The 17,531-nt window shown below is 40.2% G+C and overlaps 1 long non-coding RNA gene across 1 annotated transcript; it reads right to left on the reverse strand.

Moving 5' to 3' along the window:
• Positions 1 to 10,905: 10,905 nt before the first annotated feature.
• On the reverse strand, positions 10,906 to 14,845 carry LOC116784786. Its single transcript, XR_004356244.1, has 3 exons — positions 14,752 to 14,845; positions 12,867 to 13,027; positions 10,906 to 11,062 (listed from the first exon to the last, which is right to left on the reverse strand). It is a non-coding gene; the product is annotated as an uncharacterized LOC116784786 (long non-coding RNA).
• Between the last annotated feature and the right edge of the window lie 2,686 nt (positions 14,846 to 17,531).

Genomic DNA, 17,531 nt, shown 5'->3' on the forward strand with positions numbered 1-17,531 from the left:
CTTTGGGAAGAAGGGACTGGAATTTCAGTGCTTTCAGGCAATATTTCTAGCTGGTCAAATTCTTCGTAAATCCCGATGAACTTCTGAATAGTGAGACTCAGCTGAAAAGCTCACACCACTTCCTTGAACACCCTGCAGTGTTTTATAACAATAATTTCTCTAATATTTTTCCTGATATTGATAGTTACACTTCTTATATTTGAATTAAACTTTTAGGAGAATAATATATGTATACTCATATATATAATATATATAAATATACAGGTTTCCCAGGGAGGTTGTGGATGTCCCACCCCTGGCAGTGCTCAAAGCCGTGCTGGATAAGGCCTTGAGCAACCTGGTCAAGTGCAAGGTGTCCCTGTCTGTAGCAGGTGGGGTTGGGACTAGGTGATCTTTAAGGTCCATTCCAACCCCTTAACATTTTATGATTATATGATTCTATAAACTGTGAAACTTGCTCTATTCCTTCTGATGTTCTCTCCTCTTCTTCTTTCCCATCTATTCACAACTTGAAAAAGCTTTAGGGAAAATCTACTCATACATATTTGAGTTTGGAGAAGATGATGGTATTCTTTTCCTAAGATAAAAGTAATAGAATCTTCTTTGCTTGTGACTCTATCAAAATGCTGAGCAAAAAGGTCACCTTGCTTGGACATAATGTGTCACAGTGAAGACTTAATATGTCATTACTAAGAATGTTGAGACTAAATGTTAAAAGTTGCACTGGTTTAAAAAAGCAAATCTGTGAGTCTAGAAGTTAACTTTGTGGCATGCTTTTTTCTGTTTTTTTTGCACCACATAAGAAGCAAATGATAACCTAAACTGCAGATCAGCTACAGGTTAATAGGTTAATGCAGAAAGACATGTCTTCTTACCCACCAAAGCACAGGCAAAGCTGTGCATAGCATAGCTGTGCCCAGAGGCAGGAAAGCATGGTAAATTCAACTTAACCATAAACAGCATAAAGAAATCTCACACAGTGTTATGCTCTGTTCCTCCATTTACCTCCCCCCTCCAAATATTCATCTTAAAGATAACAACAGAAACAGGTAACAGTCACAGAACAAACTAAGAGGTTTTCCCTAGTAATATAACTTTACAATAAACCATTCCAAGCAAACTTTGGCAGAAGGAGATGTATGGAGTAGACTCTTGTCTTGACTCAGTCATTGCCCTGAAGCATCACCAGATTTTCTTAATATTAGCATTTCAAAGGAATAGCAGTTCTTTGTCTCTTTAAATAAAGCAAGCGCACAGTGAAACTAAAAACACTAAATGCTATAAAGGATAGAAATAAACATAATTAAGTGAGAAAAGGAAATTAATAAAATTCCTACCAGAAGATCGGTTCACTGTCACCAGGACTTCAGCTACAGGCCAATATTTCAGCTAGTGTACAAAAGTATTATTCCAGGCATTTCTACCACAGTACTCTAGTTCACAGCCTCCAAAGAACTCAACCTTGCACATGAGCCTGCAATTATGGCTAGGCAGTCTTGACCACTGGAGGGTTTCTTCATCAGAAAGACAACTGGATCATCCTGAAATACTCCAGGAAAATATCTGTGGCATCCAAGATGTCCTCCTTTCTCCTCCTTATCCAAAATTGGTCCTACTGTGGCTGACTGAAGCTTTCTTCTTTGCTCTTCATTCACCTGTTGAGCCCCTGCCTTGTGGGGACAGCTGGGGAGTCTGTGCTACTGGTAATCAGCAGAAAAGACACATTGCCAGTTTTTGAGCAGAACCTTAACTCATCTGAATTGCTCCACACTGGGTGCAGTGATTTAGGAAAGCCCTGCTGATATGCAGAGGTATTTTGCAATCATGCCCTTATGTTCATCTGCTCTGTTCAAGTGAGTGAGCACCACTGTGGAAAACTTTGTTTCCAAGCTTCCTCGCATTTGAAATTTATATCCAAAGTCTTCATTAAGAAAGAGGTTTGGTGTTTCCATACAGAAATAAAACCAATTAGGTTTTATGAGGGCTAAATAAAAATAACTTTATGTGGCACTTCAGAGTGAAAATGAACTTGGGGAAATTCAAAACAGTAACCTACAGAGTGCTGACCTCCAGAGTCCATAAACCTGCCCCTCCCTTCCCCTGTCCCTTGGTACACAAGTCAGGTAGGACAGTATCGGGTTTGGTAGCACCCATTTCATTACAAAGTGCTTTACAAAGCAGCTCTGCTGTCCTGTCACATTCAGCATGTTTTCATACATTCTTTTCTCAATATGCACAAGGAAAGGTGTGCATCCTTGTGCACCCCGGGACACTAAAAGAGAAACAAATTTCACGCCCAGTCACTCAGGTTTCACATATGTCTTCAGTGAGACTTTAACTTCATCTGGTGAGCTCTCAGAGCCTGACAAAGCATCTTTATTCAGTGGCAGGTCTGAGCGTCTCACTTACCATAATAACTGACCTGCTTCTCCCCTCCCCATCTAAGAAGTGAACTCACATGATGTATGTTTTAATGTAATACAGGGCTCCCCTCATTGCATCTACTTCATTTGGCAGCTTCTCCTATCTGGCACCAAAGCCTGATTAAATATTAACATGGGGTGGGTCCTATTATTTCCTGACTTCCAAGAATCCATTGGTAAATTGAGATCTAGCTGCTAAAAATTTCTGACACAACATAATTTGTATTGAACCCCCTTTCCATGCCAGAGTGCCAGTGTTAATAAATCAGGCTGTTCACATTGAATAAATCTATTTAAATACTTATAAAATATTAAAGATGCATTTGGGAAAAGCCTCTAAGGTGATTGTTGCACCCATGCACCTCACAGTAACTAATTTATTAAAGAGTTTGCAAACCTGGGAAGGAAGGGAAAAGAAAAATGGTTTCATAAACCAAGAGCAGAAGCCAATTTTTCAGCTCAGATGATGAAAGGAAGCATGCATTTCTAATCAAAAAGACAGATACGCCTTTTCTCTCCCACCATTCCCTCAACAGCAAAGTGCCTTTTCATCATCAACAACACTCCATTCCTAATGTCTGCTGAGGTCTTTCTGCACCTTCTCCATACACTAGTAATGTATACACAGCATCCCTTTGAAACAAGAGCCCATTAGCCGTGGCAGACTACCTTTTCACATGAAGTCCTTCCGTTGGTAGTCATCAGCAGAGTGCTAAATCATCCCAACTGGGCATGCTCACATCATGGCAGTGGGATAAACAGATATTTAGAACCGCAGAATGAAAATTGCTTTTCTACTTTTCTTGAAGGCTGTTTCTTTTTTTTTCTTTTTTTTTTTTTAGGAAAGGTCATAAAGTGCACAGGGAACATCTAGCTCTCCTCTCTTACCCCCTTCCCTCCTCCCTTAAATACAGATTTTTTAACAAATCCACTTTTGCTTACACACAGGTCATCTGTAATTTTAGACCTTCAACCACCAGCCAGTCCCCTTTAAAGATTACATAGTAAATGCGACCATAAATTTGCCCCACAATAAGAAACGAGTTGGAGCATGCCCTGCAAGAGGGATTTATGTGATTGTTTTCCTTCCAGTGGGCGTGGTGAAGGGATATAGAAACTGTCAGCGAGAGCAGCAAGCGGGGTGATACTTCACAATAGCTACCTGAGTAATGCAAGAGAGATTAAGCCTAAATTGAGGACTGCCATTTCAGAGGACAATTAATTTTCAGGCTGTTGTAAAAGCTCTGTTGACATTTCTCAGCCAAGATTTTGCTTCTCAGTAAGGGTTTAAAGAGCTTTATTCAATAGAGGCAGTGATGCTGATGCCATTCTTTGAGATAGGTCTGGGGGGTTTCCCCCTGGAAAAGCTTATTTCTCTGACATTCAGGGAATGTTCTCTGTATTTTTTTCAGTGCTGTCTTCTAGATCTTCACCTGAGAGCCCACCTCAGACTCTCGACTGATGCTTTTCCATAAGTGCCTGATTCGGTATCCTGATGCAGTTGGACAGACCAAAAATAAAGCAACCAAACTGTGAGCAGCTGCCCCTGACCACATTTGGGCAAGGGTCTGTCTGTGCAACCCTTTATCTAGTCCCTTTCTTTTTAACACCAGCAAGCACCTAGGAGCACGATGGACTGTACCTAGGAATGCCATATGCAGGCAAAATGCTTTTCTGCATGCTCAAGCCATCCTCCAAGTCCATAATGAATTTTACCACAAACCATGACAGATGACAGTTCTAGGTCCATAAAGAGAAACCCTGGCCTCTGCCTGTCAATAACACCAGAATTCCCTTTTGCTTTAGCGACAACAGTATCCCATTCAAGCTTTTTACAACAACAGACTAGCAACCCCTAAAATTATTTGGCCAGCATGGCCTGGGGCATGTTCTTCCAAGAAGGTGCCTAAAAGGAGCTGCCTAAGTGAGCTGCTGGGCATCTTAGAGAGTCCAGAGATAAGAAATGAGGAGCTAAACTTTGGAAGAAATCTTCTGCTGCAGTGAGGCCACAATGAGACTCCAGATCACAGTACCTGGCTGCACGCATCCCCGTTGGAAGTGGTTGGCCTTGCCAAGTGGGTCCAATTTATTACCAGTGACAAATTGCCTGTCAAGAGGCAGCTGCTTTGTAGGAATACACAATTGTTTGTGTACAGAGACCGAAGGACGAAAGGGTTAATTATCCAACAAACTCAGGCAGAAGGAGAAAAAAGTTTAAAGCCCAGGGAGGTTACCGTTGCCTTTTGCACAGGCTGGTTTTAATCACTTTCTTGTACCTCTCCCTGACTTCATTTATCAAACCTTCACATAAAAGTTGCAAAGTGAGGTTATTCAGCGGATACCTCCATTCATCTCGGATGATTGACCAGGGTGGTTTGCAGTACAGGCCAACCTGGGTGATGGCATTCCTCTTGTTTTCATTGCACAGCCTGCTTTCATTTTATGCTGTAATTGTGTTTCACAAAACCATAACCAAGCAGGCTGCAGATCCCAGGTTCCAGGTTATTTACAAACACCCCTGACCAGCCCCCTCTGCCTTCTCCTGTTATCTGCTTTATGCTGCTTTGTATCTTACTGCCAGGAGTCTGGGGTGGATTAGCACAAGAGAGGAACTAGATCCAATCTATCCAAGGGACCTAATAAGCTCATGCTTCCATCCCTCTTCTCCTCATCCGCATAAATCCAAGTCCTGCTTCCACACAAACATTTCATGGGAAATGCTGTTTGATACGTTGTGACTTTGCAGGAGGTGGTGTCGACCTCAGGTAGGTAACAGAAGTGCTGGTCTTACTTGTCAGAAGTAGGTAAACTGCTCCAACAGGTAATTCAGCAGATGTTAGTGAAGAGGCCATGTCTCCTTTGAGGCTGTTCAGGGACCTGGGGATCACCATCTCTGCACCTGATGGGTCATTAAGGTGAATGAGGCAAATTCTAGATACTCTTACTAATCAAGTTGAGTATATATGGGTGAAGAGCAAGAAGAGAACAACTGCTCTAACCTTCTCTGTATTAATGCAATTAAGACCGAGTTGGAATTTCACCCACTGGAAAGGCTTCAAAGCTCATCACAAGGCAAAATGTGATAAAAATATTTTTCCTGACTTTTAAAACCACCAGAATCTGGGTCCTGCTGATTACTAAACAGCTGATTCACACATAACGTAAGGGGATTTTTTTTTTTTTTTTCTGTGCAGCCCAGGAACTTCAGCTGGTGTAAATCAGCATATTGATGGCACCGAGTCAGTTCACACCACTCCGTTTGAAAACTTGAAACAAATTTTTCAGTGTATTTCCTTTGGGAAATGTACACTGAGGCAGAAAAGCCCAGCCAGTTATTATGAAGAGTTCCTGTCCACACCATTCATCTGCAGTCACTTTCTCGGTGAAAAGCCATTTAGATAAAAGTAGCATTTCCATCCAAATAACCTGGACCATTTTGGATGGAAAAGAGGAAGGGCAATGGTGCAGAATAGCCGACCAAGCCTTTGTTCTATTTAAAACATTCCAATAAGTTCTCAGCCACAGAATATGGCAACAGAACTGATCACAGGGGAAAATGCAATTAAAATACCTTCCTGCATTTTGCAGCCACAAAATCGTTGGCAAATCACTGTAATCTGGCTTTGCTGAAGTGGAGGGCATGAGTCAATGCACCAGGAAAGAGTTTCAGCTAAGTATTTTTCAAGTTAATAACCTTGCTCGGGGACAGTTCAGAGCCTTTTCTACCTTCCCTCGTAGAAATTGGGATCTACAAGTGACTTTTCTTTGTGTTCTTTGCTTCCACTGCAGTGCTGAAACCTTGAAGAGACTCGGTTCAGTGACTGTGCAAGCCAGCTCAGGTGTAGCAAACAGAAAAATTTAAGTTTCAGGTTGATAGAGATTCTGTTGCCCTTTTTTACCTTTAGGTTTTGTTTCTTCTCTTAATATGAGACTGGTCTTATAGATTACAAGTTGACTTTTAGCAAGAACATCAAGCAAATCCATCCAGCCTGAAGCAAGCAGAGCCTTCAGGCATGTGTTTGTGGGCTCTCTTTAGAAGGGCTCCCTAGACACATAAAGGGAGTTCCTTAGTGGTGGTTTGTATATCACTGCTGCTGTCTTGTTGATAGTGTGCTTGTCTTCTGTCTTCTTTGTCTGAGTGCAATTCGAACTGGAATTCAGAAAGAAGTAATAACCAGAGAGGGATTCTCATTCATTTTTTCATCTCTTTCCAAATTCCTTGCTTGCAAAGGTAGTTCCCATATTGCACCTTTGACAAAAAAAAAGTCTTCCACTATTGCTTGTGCCTGGACTGAGATCAGTCTTCCTTAGAATATTTATTCTTTCGTGTCTGTGTGTGTCTGTGTGTGAGCATTGAAGTCGAATATTAAGATTAAAAGGAGCTTTTGGTTCTTTCTCATCAAAGAGCTGAACGCTCCTTGACCCCTCAGTGACCTTTTAGGTGACGTTTTGGGGGGTCTAAAAACTTCGAACAAGCAAAGGCTCAAGACCACGAATATTATTACCATTAGATGCTGAGAAAGCCCTTAATTGGGTGGAGTGGAACTACTTGATAATAGTTTTAATACAGCGGTGAATTGGAATAACTTTTGCAGGTAGATTTCTTTTTCTATGGGACCCATAGCAGATGTCAGGATTAATGCAGACAAGTGCAAAGATTTTTTCTTTTCTTGAAATATCTATACCACATACATATTTTATCATAAAGCTAATGAACAGGATTTTAGCAGGAAGATTACTAAGGTTGCCATCTTGGTGACATGACCACACCTTGCTGCTACAAATGTCAATTGAACTGTTACCTTCAGGAAGGTAACAAAAAAGGTTTTGTTGCATAGTGTTTGAGACAATAAACTTTGGGACAGAACTGTAATAGAGAAACGGATGCATCAAATAAACTTGGAAAGAAAGAAAAAAAACCTCCATTGGGGTTTTTCCCCCCTAAATTTTTGAAATACACACTCTCCAGATGTAACAAAATGAATCACTAGAGACAAAAATTGGCATTATCCCTGTATTGAATCGGAGGAATGAAATAGGATTAATTTAGGGCTGCTTTTTCTTTGAGAATTGCAAAGATTAGCTGATTTATGTGAGAAATTTTAAGAGATTTTTTCCCCCCTAAGATTTCACAGATTCCCTTGTTTCAGAATAAAAATCAAGCGTTGTGGTCTTTTTGTTGGTGTTCCTTTTCTTTTTTCCATGAATTGTTGTTATAAATCAAAACTTCTAGAAGATATTTCAAAAATTCAGAAGTTCTTCTGTCAGTTCATCACTATAATCAGTGTAACCTTTTTGCTTCTCATTTCAGTGTGTTAGCCCATTTTATATCTCCTGAAACCAAAAAGGAAAAAACTCCTTATTTAAACTTTACCCTGTGATGTAATATCTCTTTGTTTGTACTCCAAAATTTTATAGGCCTCCCTTGCTATTGTGCCTTATTGAAAACTCATGCCTTATTTGCTGTTCATTATTATCTTTTCAATATTTCTGCTTCTTAAGATTCCTCATCCTCTTCAACATTTGTTTCAAATGATTTGTTTTCTGCAAAGGTATGCACTTGCATTTTTGAAGGCAAATGGCATAGTGCTATCATCCATCAATTTTTGTAGTTCTCTTGGTCTCTCTCATGAGCTGTGTTGTCCAAGAGAGATGTTTGCAAAGTGTATTAGTTAAGAGTCTGCAGATCTCAAATGTCTGGCATGCGTGGATGATGCTAATAGGATTAAAGACAGGGAAAGGTAGGTTTGAACTTTTGTTTACTTGTGAGATGGTAAAAGTTAATAAACGGATGAGGGAGACCGTTCATTTTAAACACATGATACTCTGCTAAAGTCAATCCTAAAACACAGTGCTGCTGTATTTTTAATGCACTTGCAAAGTTTCATCTGCAAATTTCATCAATATACTCCTGTAGATCCAGGATGGCTTCTCCTCAGGAGTCTCTACGTTCTGGATCATAAAGTTGTCTTCACTATAATTTAGGAACCTCTGCAATGATGCATGTTCAGCTGTATTTGTTACTCAACAGATGTCTGGGTAGTTAAATTCCTCCATGAGCCTTTATCAGTACTTCTATTCTGGGATTCCCAACTGGTTCAAGATGTACCTCTCATAGCCGGCAGCAGCACCACTGCTGGAAGATCAATATGTGCAGCTCTGGTCAGGCTGGTCCAGCACAGAGCTGGAGTGGCTGGTTGCCCTGATCACACCAGTCTTGCTGCTCAGCTTGACTCTGTAGACTCTGGAGTCAACATCTTGTTGGTTCCTGCTCAAGAAGAACCGAGTTATAGGGGCAGCTAGGGATAGGTCCCACATTCATAATTCTCGAGACCATCTGCTGCAGTAGCTGTCACTGCTCTTCCTGTGGGGCTGCTGCCTGGGCTTGCTGCTCACCCATAAATTTTGACAACACCTGCTGCTCTCGCTATTCCTTCATATATTATTTCTGCAACAGAAGCTCAGAACCAGGAGCTGCTCACACTTCATTCCAACAGCCACCTTCCTGACACAACACACCAATTCCGAGGCTGCCCCTTTGAGCGGTTTGGTTTCAATAAAACAGGTGCGATAACGAGCTAACCACACTGAGGGTGAACATCTCTTCAGACCTACCCCAGGTTCTTCAACCATCCAAGCTACTCTTCCCGCTCCCTGGGTCACATCTTTTCTTGGAGAATCACTTGTGCCTGCCTCGGCCACTGGTTTCAAGGACTCAGCAGGATGCATTTAACCAGGAGGATCAACACCCAATAGCAGTGCGGGCAAGTTTTAGGCAAATGATGCCAGCCTGCTCTCTTCCCTTAGGCTACTTCTTTGCATTACATACTAAGGAGTTTTCCCTAGAGCTGGTCAAAGAATCAGATGATCTGATTTGCAACTGGAAGTGCTGAATCTGGATCACTATGATTCACAGAGGCATAATATTAGTTATTAATGAATATTCAGCCTACTGCTGGGTACTTGTGGAAATGCTCCCAAACCCTCAGAGTTTAAGGAATTTTAGCCAGAATGATATTCACCCAGGAATTTATGTGTTGCCATTCTGCCATCTAGAAGTATTTGCCATTCAGAAACCAGAAAAAATCCCAGCAACTTTTTGGTTTTCTGGGCAATCAGAAATGAATAAACACAGTCAAAATAAATGGTTTATCTTGACTAAGCTGAAAAGCAATTGTTCTCCTTCTACATTGGCCGTGTAAGCATTAAATTTACAGGTGTCAGAATTGGTTTGCAAAATGTTACTTATTAAAATGAGGATTGTATTTCCACCTCCCACCAAAGGCATAGCTACTCTCTGCTATAATATCAACTAGTCCTGTTCTGCACTTCAGCAACTGGCAAAGTTGTTCCTCTGGCGTGGGAAGCTTTGACTCCATTGTAGGCACCTTTTACTTTGTCTGAAACCAAAGTGATCCCGTCTCCTGCTGAAAATGGGCAAGTAAGGACGGAGATGAGACAGTGTCATTTGGATATAAGTTTGGGAATTTTTGCTCCTCTGATAATTTTTTCCCCCAGTCACTTAGATTATGCTGATAAAAGGCAAGATGGGTTTCAGGACACTACTCACTATATAAGAAGAAAATAAAGCGCAACCAAAAGGCATTGCTTTTTCCTTTTCAACAACTAAATTGATCTCCTTTGCCTACACCCCTCACCAAGAATCTGACTTCTTCTGGCTAGCTAGCAAATATAAAGTAAAACACCTGTTTACCAGACACAGAGCTATGCGTCTGCCATTGCTGATCCATCTGTGGAACATAAACATAACTTTCACCAGCTGCTTCTTTTAGCATGGGCTGGTAATGGAAGCCATTATAGAGCATATCAACAACATACTTTCCTAATAATCATGGGCCAGAGCATCACAGGGTGTAAATTGGCAGAGCCTCACAGAAGGTGATACTGATTTACACCATCAGAGGACCTCACCCCACTGTGTTTGTTTTCCTCACACTCTTCTCCTTTTAGCAGCCTTATTTTCCTAGTTTCTAGTTTGTTTCTGTTTTTTTTCCATTATATTATACTAATGAGGCAACATGTCATGAAACAATTCCTGGTCCAAGCTCAAGCAGTAATGGATAATTACCTTGGGTACATACAGCCTCAATATTAATGACTCTAAGAAAACCTCTGAAGATTCAGAGGCGTTATACCGCAAAGACTCCAACTGGATTTGGGCCAAATGCCCCATTCGTATAAACACGCTCAACTCTATCGACTTCAGGAGAATTATGCCTGCTTTTGTTTGTGCAAATGTGCTGTAGGTGGTTCACAAAATCATGCCCAACCACGTCCACAGTCTTTAGATTTAAATAGAGCTTGAAATCTCACGGTGCAAACAGCAGATTCTTTTTTGTCTTGCATGAAGGTGAGTGTGTTACGACTATGATTAAACTGCTGATAGATCCCCTTATCTCTCAGGCTACTCCAGGACGCAGTAATGAGGCTCTGCTCTTGACAAACATCAACATACCTCTTTCCTTGTGTCACATCAGCTAGGCAGGTCAGGATCTTGATGGTGACCCAAGACAACATTCGTCCTATGACCAGGCTGTTTGTCTTCCTTGCAGTGTAATGGGCAGAAAGGCCACAGGACTTTTTGACTCGTTATTTTCCAGTCAGAAGACAACCTGAAACTAAGAAGTGAAATTCCATTAGTACCTGAAGCTCTCAAATGGGAGAAATTTGTACAGTTTTAGAGATGTCAAATTTGGGGAGGCCCATCCTGTTGAGTTCAGCCCAGAAATGGTAGCAGTCCCTGAGATTTATCCATCAGAATTTGCTTTCCTCCTAGTAATTTCCTCCTAGTAACACAGACTGAAGAATGCTTTCCAGGAATTGCAAAAATCAATGCTTACCTCTAATATATTCCCACTTAAAGTCTGCAACCTTGTTTAAAATGCACTTCTAAAGCATATATTTTCATGTACCGTTATGTCTAAATGCATGATAACCAGGTTGAAAATCAAATTATCTGCGTTAAGGTGACTATTACAATGTGACTACTACCTGCTGTGCCACAGATGAATCTTGTAAACACAATCAAATCTCTTTCCTTCTCTCCCTCTCGCACACAGAGAGAGACACATGCACGCCCTTGCACAAGGAAAGAGATTCTTCACCTTCTGCCGTCGTATTGTCACAGCAGCTCATGTTTATTGTGAATGACATCTTCAGCTACAGCTCAGCATGAGCTCTGGTATGCTGGAGCTGAACATCCTACCAGCAAAATCAGCAGTGACATTAAAGTTGTTTCATGAATAATGAAAAAATAAATATCACATTTACTGTAGGTACACAAAATGCTTTGTTTAACTAAAAGCATTTGCAGAGAAATTCCAGGTCTCTGCGGACAGGTACTATTTTATTAACTGTGGGTAGAGAACTTATTTAGATGGAGCTGTTTTCATTATATTGTTAATTTTCTCAATTATACAAATGAGAGAACATGTGATCAGTACTATTAGCAGGATACAGACTTCTCTTCAGAACACTCTAAACTCAGAAAAATCACGGAACAGCAAATCCTCAATGCCGGCAGCTGGTGAGTCTTTCAGCCACTTACATTCTGTATAAGGAGTTTTACATGTGTCTCCCAAGTCTTTGTGCAACAACAGTTTTAATCATTTATGGGGGCAAAAAGGCTTCGGAGACAGTAATGTAATTATATAACTGTATAATGCAAAAGAGAATTCAATTGTCTCAATGCCATACAAGGCAAGCTTATTCCCGGATCCCAGCAAAAGACACTCAAAACACGACTGCGCTGTGTCCGGAGTTTTGCTGGCTTGCACCAGTGTGTGTTCTTGCCAGCCCTCAGAAGTTCATAATCACAAATTTCAGGGAGAAAGCCTGAAAGCCTACTTTGAATTATGGGGTTACGGTGACCAGATTTTTATATAAAAGTTATTTGCAGTGGAAATGCTATATTTTGTCCTATTAAGGACCCAGCAAGCACACTTCTTTATGTAGCAATAATGTGTCAGGCACAAGGGAAATCTTTCAATGATTTCAGGCTTTTTGCTAGACTGAAACTTGTGATCCTAAAATGCAACAGCTTTTAATGAAACACAAATATACTTGCTTCCAGAAAGGGAAAAGAGTCTCACTACCCTCCCTTAAAAAAAAAAAAAAAAGGGACTGTCATTCCCCATTCTTTGGAATGTTTATCCATATTCATAGCAAGAACCCTGAGAAATGTTCCCAAGTGCCAAAAAATATGAAAACTAATACCAAACACATTGACAATATCTTACTGACTATTGCTTATGAACTTATCAGCATGAAAATACTTATTCTCAGTACAAGTTTCTGAATGTCAATATGGAAATCATAAATAATCAGCCTCATAAGTAGTGCAACTTTAAGTACAGGCTTAAAATTAGTGATTTAAAAGACCCATTTTCTCTCTCAAGGGGAGTGAACAGATTTGGGTTTTACCTTTTACTGAAGCAGGGAAAGGTAAAAAGTGAAAGGCACAAAAATGGTGTCTTTTCTATAACTAGGTCTTCCATTTTTTATAGAGAGTAATATACTTTATGACTTCTTTCTTGTGAGTTCAAGTCGCCTGTGTTTCCTACTCGTAGAGAAATGCTCATTTCCTGTTTAAAAAACACACATGTATTTACTCTTATTCATTTAACAACATTCTAAATGGCAGTAACAAAAAACAGTAAACAGAAAATAATCCACCTTATTAGTACCTCTACAAAAAGCCCCTACTCATTCTTACTCTTTCCCTTTAGCAAGACAGGAAATTAAGAGCATTTTATTTTTCTTTTTGCCCTGTGCCAATGCTTGCAGCAAAAAAAAAAAAAAAAGAGATAAGTCTAAGGTGTGTTATCTCTTTAGGCTCCCACTACTGACAGGTGGGCTTAGGCAGGTGGTTTAGAGCTCCTCCTTACCAGCTGCAAGGACAAATCACGAGAGAGAGCCAACATCTAGGTCTGACATGCAGGAAGAGGTGCATCAGGTATCCCCTGACACACAGGGCAAAAGAGTTAAAAATAAGCAAATGTATGAGCAAGTAAACCCCATTTATTAATGGGGACTGTGTCAGTCAATAGCAACACAAGCTGTATTTCTATCTATTATACAAGAAAGGTAAAAGTATTCTAGTAGGTCACTTAGTTACTTCAACCAGATGGAATCCAAAATGTTCAGAAAATTAAAAATCCATTTATTCCTCCAAAGTTGCATTCCATCTGTTTTCAGACATTTATGGAATCTTTTTGCATACAGGATATGGCAACCACTGGTGCCTTGGAAATATTTCTCCCTCGTGCATCTCATGGAAAGCCAGGATGGATACAGACAACACTGAAGTAAGCCCTTTTATTCAGGTGCTCTTATTTCTCTTTAAATCTAGGAAATCATAGTTTTGTTTTAAATAGAGGAATCATAAAATCCAGTGTATTATTGTCTGCAAAAATGCAACAGGAACTTTTAATCTTAAAACAAAAACCCTCAAACAAAACAAATAAGGCTGTTCTCTGCTCTATCCACCTTGAAAATTTTAACTTTTTTACCAGTCTGTTTCTCATTTTCAGCTTGTGGAGACAATAAGAATGATTCAGATGCTATGAAGGAATGCAGCCTGGCATGTAGTGATCTCCACCCTGAAGATAAAAGTGACAAAATTACCCCAGGAATTATGAGCTCTAGTCTTCATCAATCATTTTTCAAGATACATTTTATTTCGTTCAACTACACATTGTGCATAGATATAACTGGGGTATGGTCCCCTTCCTCTTATCCTTGTTCTCAGCATCTTCAGCTTCACCAGATGCAAGGATATCATCTGGCATGCAGGCCAGGCCAAATTTTCTGTATACGACACAAACATCCACGTTTCCTCTATTTCCTTAGGACTTTCTTTCCTTCACAGTTAGTGGCTCATACGGTGGCTCACCACCAACACGGATTTTCCTGCTTGGTGCAGAGAGGATTTTGTCCCCCAGTGAAGTTCACCCATAGGATGTGCAGGCTGTATCTCTTATTGTCAGCCAGTCATATTCCCACTTCTCTCCTGATTATCCGCATCTCATGTTAAATCCCTCCCATCTTCTGTGTTGGAAGGAGCCAGCTGTATCCCTCTGAGCTGAAGTTCATTCAGCAGGTAACTCTGCCCCAGGACTGTTTCTTATAGGTCAAAACCACGCCAGGTTTGGCGACCTTAGAGAGCCCTCCTGTGCTACATCAGCAGAACTTTGCACCATAAATACCCTTCATGATCTTATGCCAAGGCCCGGAGTACTTTAGACTACTGTGAATGGGGGAAAGGATCATGTCTTCCATTATCTACATCAGCGTTTTGTTCACCTACCGAAATCATCACTGGCAGGTGACTGTCACATGGGAAGATAAAGCACTCAAAAATCCCAAGGCAGCAGATCAAAGAGCAGAGAACTGGCTTTTAAAAAAAATACTGAAAAAGTAAATCACAAGTGGTGGATTATTCGTTTCAGTCTTAGCGTTTCATTTTGAATGTCAGGTCACATCTCTACATTTTCTTCTGCAACCCAAGGGCGAGAAAAAAAAAAAAAAGAAGTAAATATTCATACTTAGACTCATGCTGTCCAAAGCTGATGCTTAAAAAAACCCCTAAAAATAAACAGCCACACAAATTCAGTGAGAGTATTGAAGTATTTTACTGAAAACTGGTATGAATGACATCAAGTTCTGATATAACAAGCCTGTATTTTCAGCACTCCAGATTTGAAATTCACCAGGTTTGACTTTAGTGTTGAGGACCATATGCTAAAAGCCCATATTCAATCAGCAGCAGAATGAGAGAGGAGATTTCCTCCTTTTTTGGACAAATATTCTGCTTCAGGCAGTGGGAAAGCTGACAGTGAGAAAGTGTGCTGCCCAAGATGGACAAAACACAAGTGGCAAAACAGCAGAACCTGAGAAAACTTAAGTGGTGCAGGAAGGGCTGTGAGGAACATCCTGAGAGTGAATCCACCCACAAGGCAGGTACATATGTCCCTGGTGTCAGCTTCTATCAACACAAAAATAAAATACCTCTCTTTCAAGAGTTCAAACTTATTAAAGGTTTACTTTGATTACACACAGGGACTTGGACCCACACCTCCTTATCAGCTAAAGCACGTGCCCTGCTTCTCTTTAGTTTTACCCATCCTCTGCTAAGTTTAGAAGAAAAGGCAACAGCTGTGGCTACTGACAGAGCAAGGTTGGCAGCTGCAAAACGGAGATGCCACATTTCAGTATATAATTTTCTTTCCACAGTGTCTCTCCCTAACTTTCCTCTTTAAGAGGCACTTAAAAATCCATGTGTCTGACTCAATTATTGTTATTGTAGCTATGGAACAGAATGTGATGCTGATGAGGGCCTACCTGTCTAGTTAACTTCCCTTTCTGGATGCTTTCTTTCTTTGATTCATCATTGCTTGTGACACATGTATTGTCTAAACTATGTTCAAGAACAAGTCTGTAATACACTCAATGGAAGAAGGTGAAAAAATCAGAAAAAGGTGTATCAGTTGCAAGCATGAATTTATGTGCTAACTTTAAACATTCTTTCTGAGAAATATCTTACATAGAAAACATAGTTTCACTGCAAATTAAGTATAACATTTGCAGTAAAATTAAGAATAAAATTTATTTTGCTTCCTTTGATTAGGAGAGCACTGACATTGCAGAAATGCTTTGTCTTTATGAACTCATCTCGAGATTCTGCGTTCCTTCAGCATTCAGTACATTATCAAATCGTATCTGAAGCACTGCCCCAGAGGGCAAGAACCCAAATTTAAAGTCATCATCATTCTGTGTATTTTCTGCTCAGTTGAAGGTTTTATGATACAGGCTGAATGCCTTTTCAGGACAATCCTAAAAATAAGCTAATGCAGTGGGGATTGGATTTATTGGATATGTACACTCACCTTCAGTTGATGTTCTCCCTAGGTCAGTTCTCATGTGATTGGCAAGGGATCGTGACAGCTTGTATCTTCCTATGAGAAACCTGTGTAGACACTGGTAATTAGAACTGCCACTCAGTCCTCCCTGACAACAGCTACTGCAGTGGCTCTGGGCCTCTGAACTAGCTACTGCCTCTGGAAAATCCTGTTTCCCAGTGTTTTCTCCTCCATAGGCACAGACCTAATTGCATGTAAACATTCTGTAATTTATTACGTGACACAAAAACATTGGTACCTTCAAGCTGAAAATACAATGGTTGATAAATACTGAAAAAACTACGATTCTAAAGTGTCACTTACAATATAGCTCTCTAACTGCCTCCCCTGACTGGTTGCTGAACTAAAGATACTTCCTCAGTAATGGAAAATCTGAGAGGGGTCTCAGTCTGCTTTTTAAGGAGCCTAATTCTTAGTCAAAGTTATGAGTGTTGTGGGCTTGTAAGTCAGCACAGCTTTGGAAAAAAAATACTGCATTTCAGTTTGAAAATATCAGTGCACTGCATTTTTGCTGTACTATTCTACCTCAAGCAGCACAAAAAAAAAAAAGCTCTACTACCTATTAGTATAGTTTTACCTATAATTGATTTATTCACAAACTGTTAATGACTGCAACTAACAAGGAAAATAAAATAATGAAAAAAAAGCAATGCAACAGGAAAATGAACACGAAACATTTCCAGTTCACAGCTGAATTTGCAAGAGACTATGGCTAAGGGAAGATATTTAGAAATACTTGCAAATTAAAATGAGGCTGAAATATTTCCTTATAGTAGGATATCTACAGAATGAAAGCTGGATTCTGTTCTCAGCTTTGCTGCAATTTGGAGGTATGATTTCAGATACAGCTTCCTTGCCTGTGAAATGGGGCTGACAATAGAGCTGTAGTTTCCATGCACAGTGCCCAGTTATTTAGACCTCGTCATGTTAAATAGCATCTTTTTATCCCGCAGGAGGGGAAAAAAAGATCCAGATTGAGGCAGTCAGGAACTGTGGAGACTCAGAGCTGAAAAGACAGTGAAATCTAATCTCCAGACCATGGAAATCAGTGGAAATTGACTTCAAAACACTGTTGATTTCAGTGGTTTTGGGATCAGGGAGAACAAACTTACCACACAAAGACAAGTCTCTTTTCCAGAGCAACGCTTGAGTTCTTGATAGGAGAAGC

The sequence above is a fragment of the Chiroxiphia lanceolata genome, chromosome 3 (assembly GCF_009829145.1).
Source record: "Chiroxiphia lanceolata isolate bChiLan1 chromosome 3, bChiLan1.pri, whole genome shotgun sequence".
Classification (NCBI taxonomy): domain Eukaryota; kingdom Metazoa; phylum Chordata; class Aves; order Passeriformes; family Pipridae; genus Chiroxiphia; species Chiroxiphia lanceolata.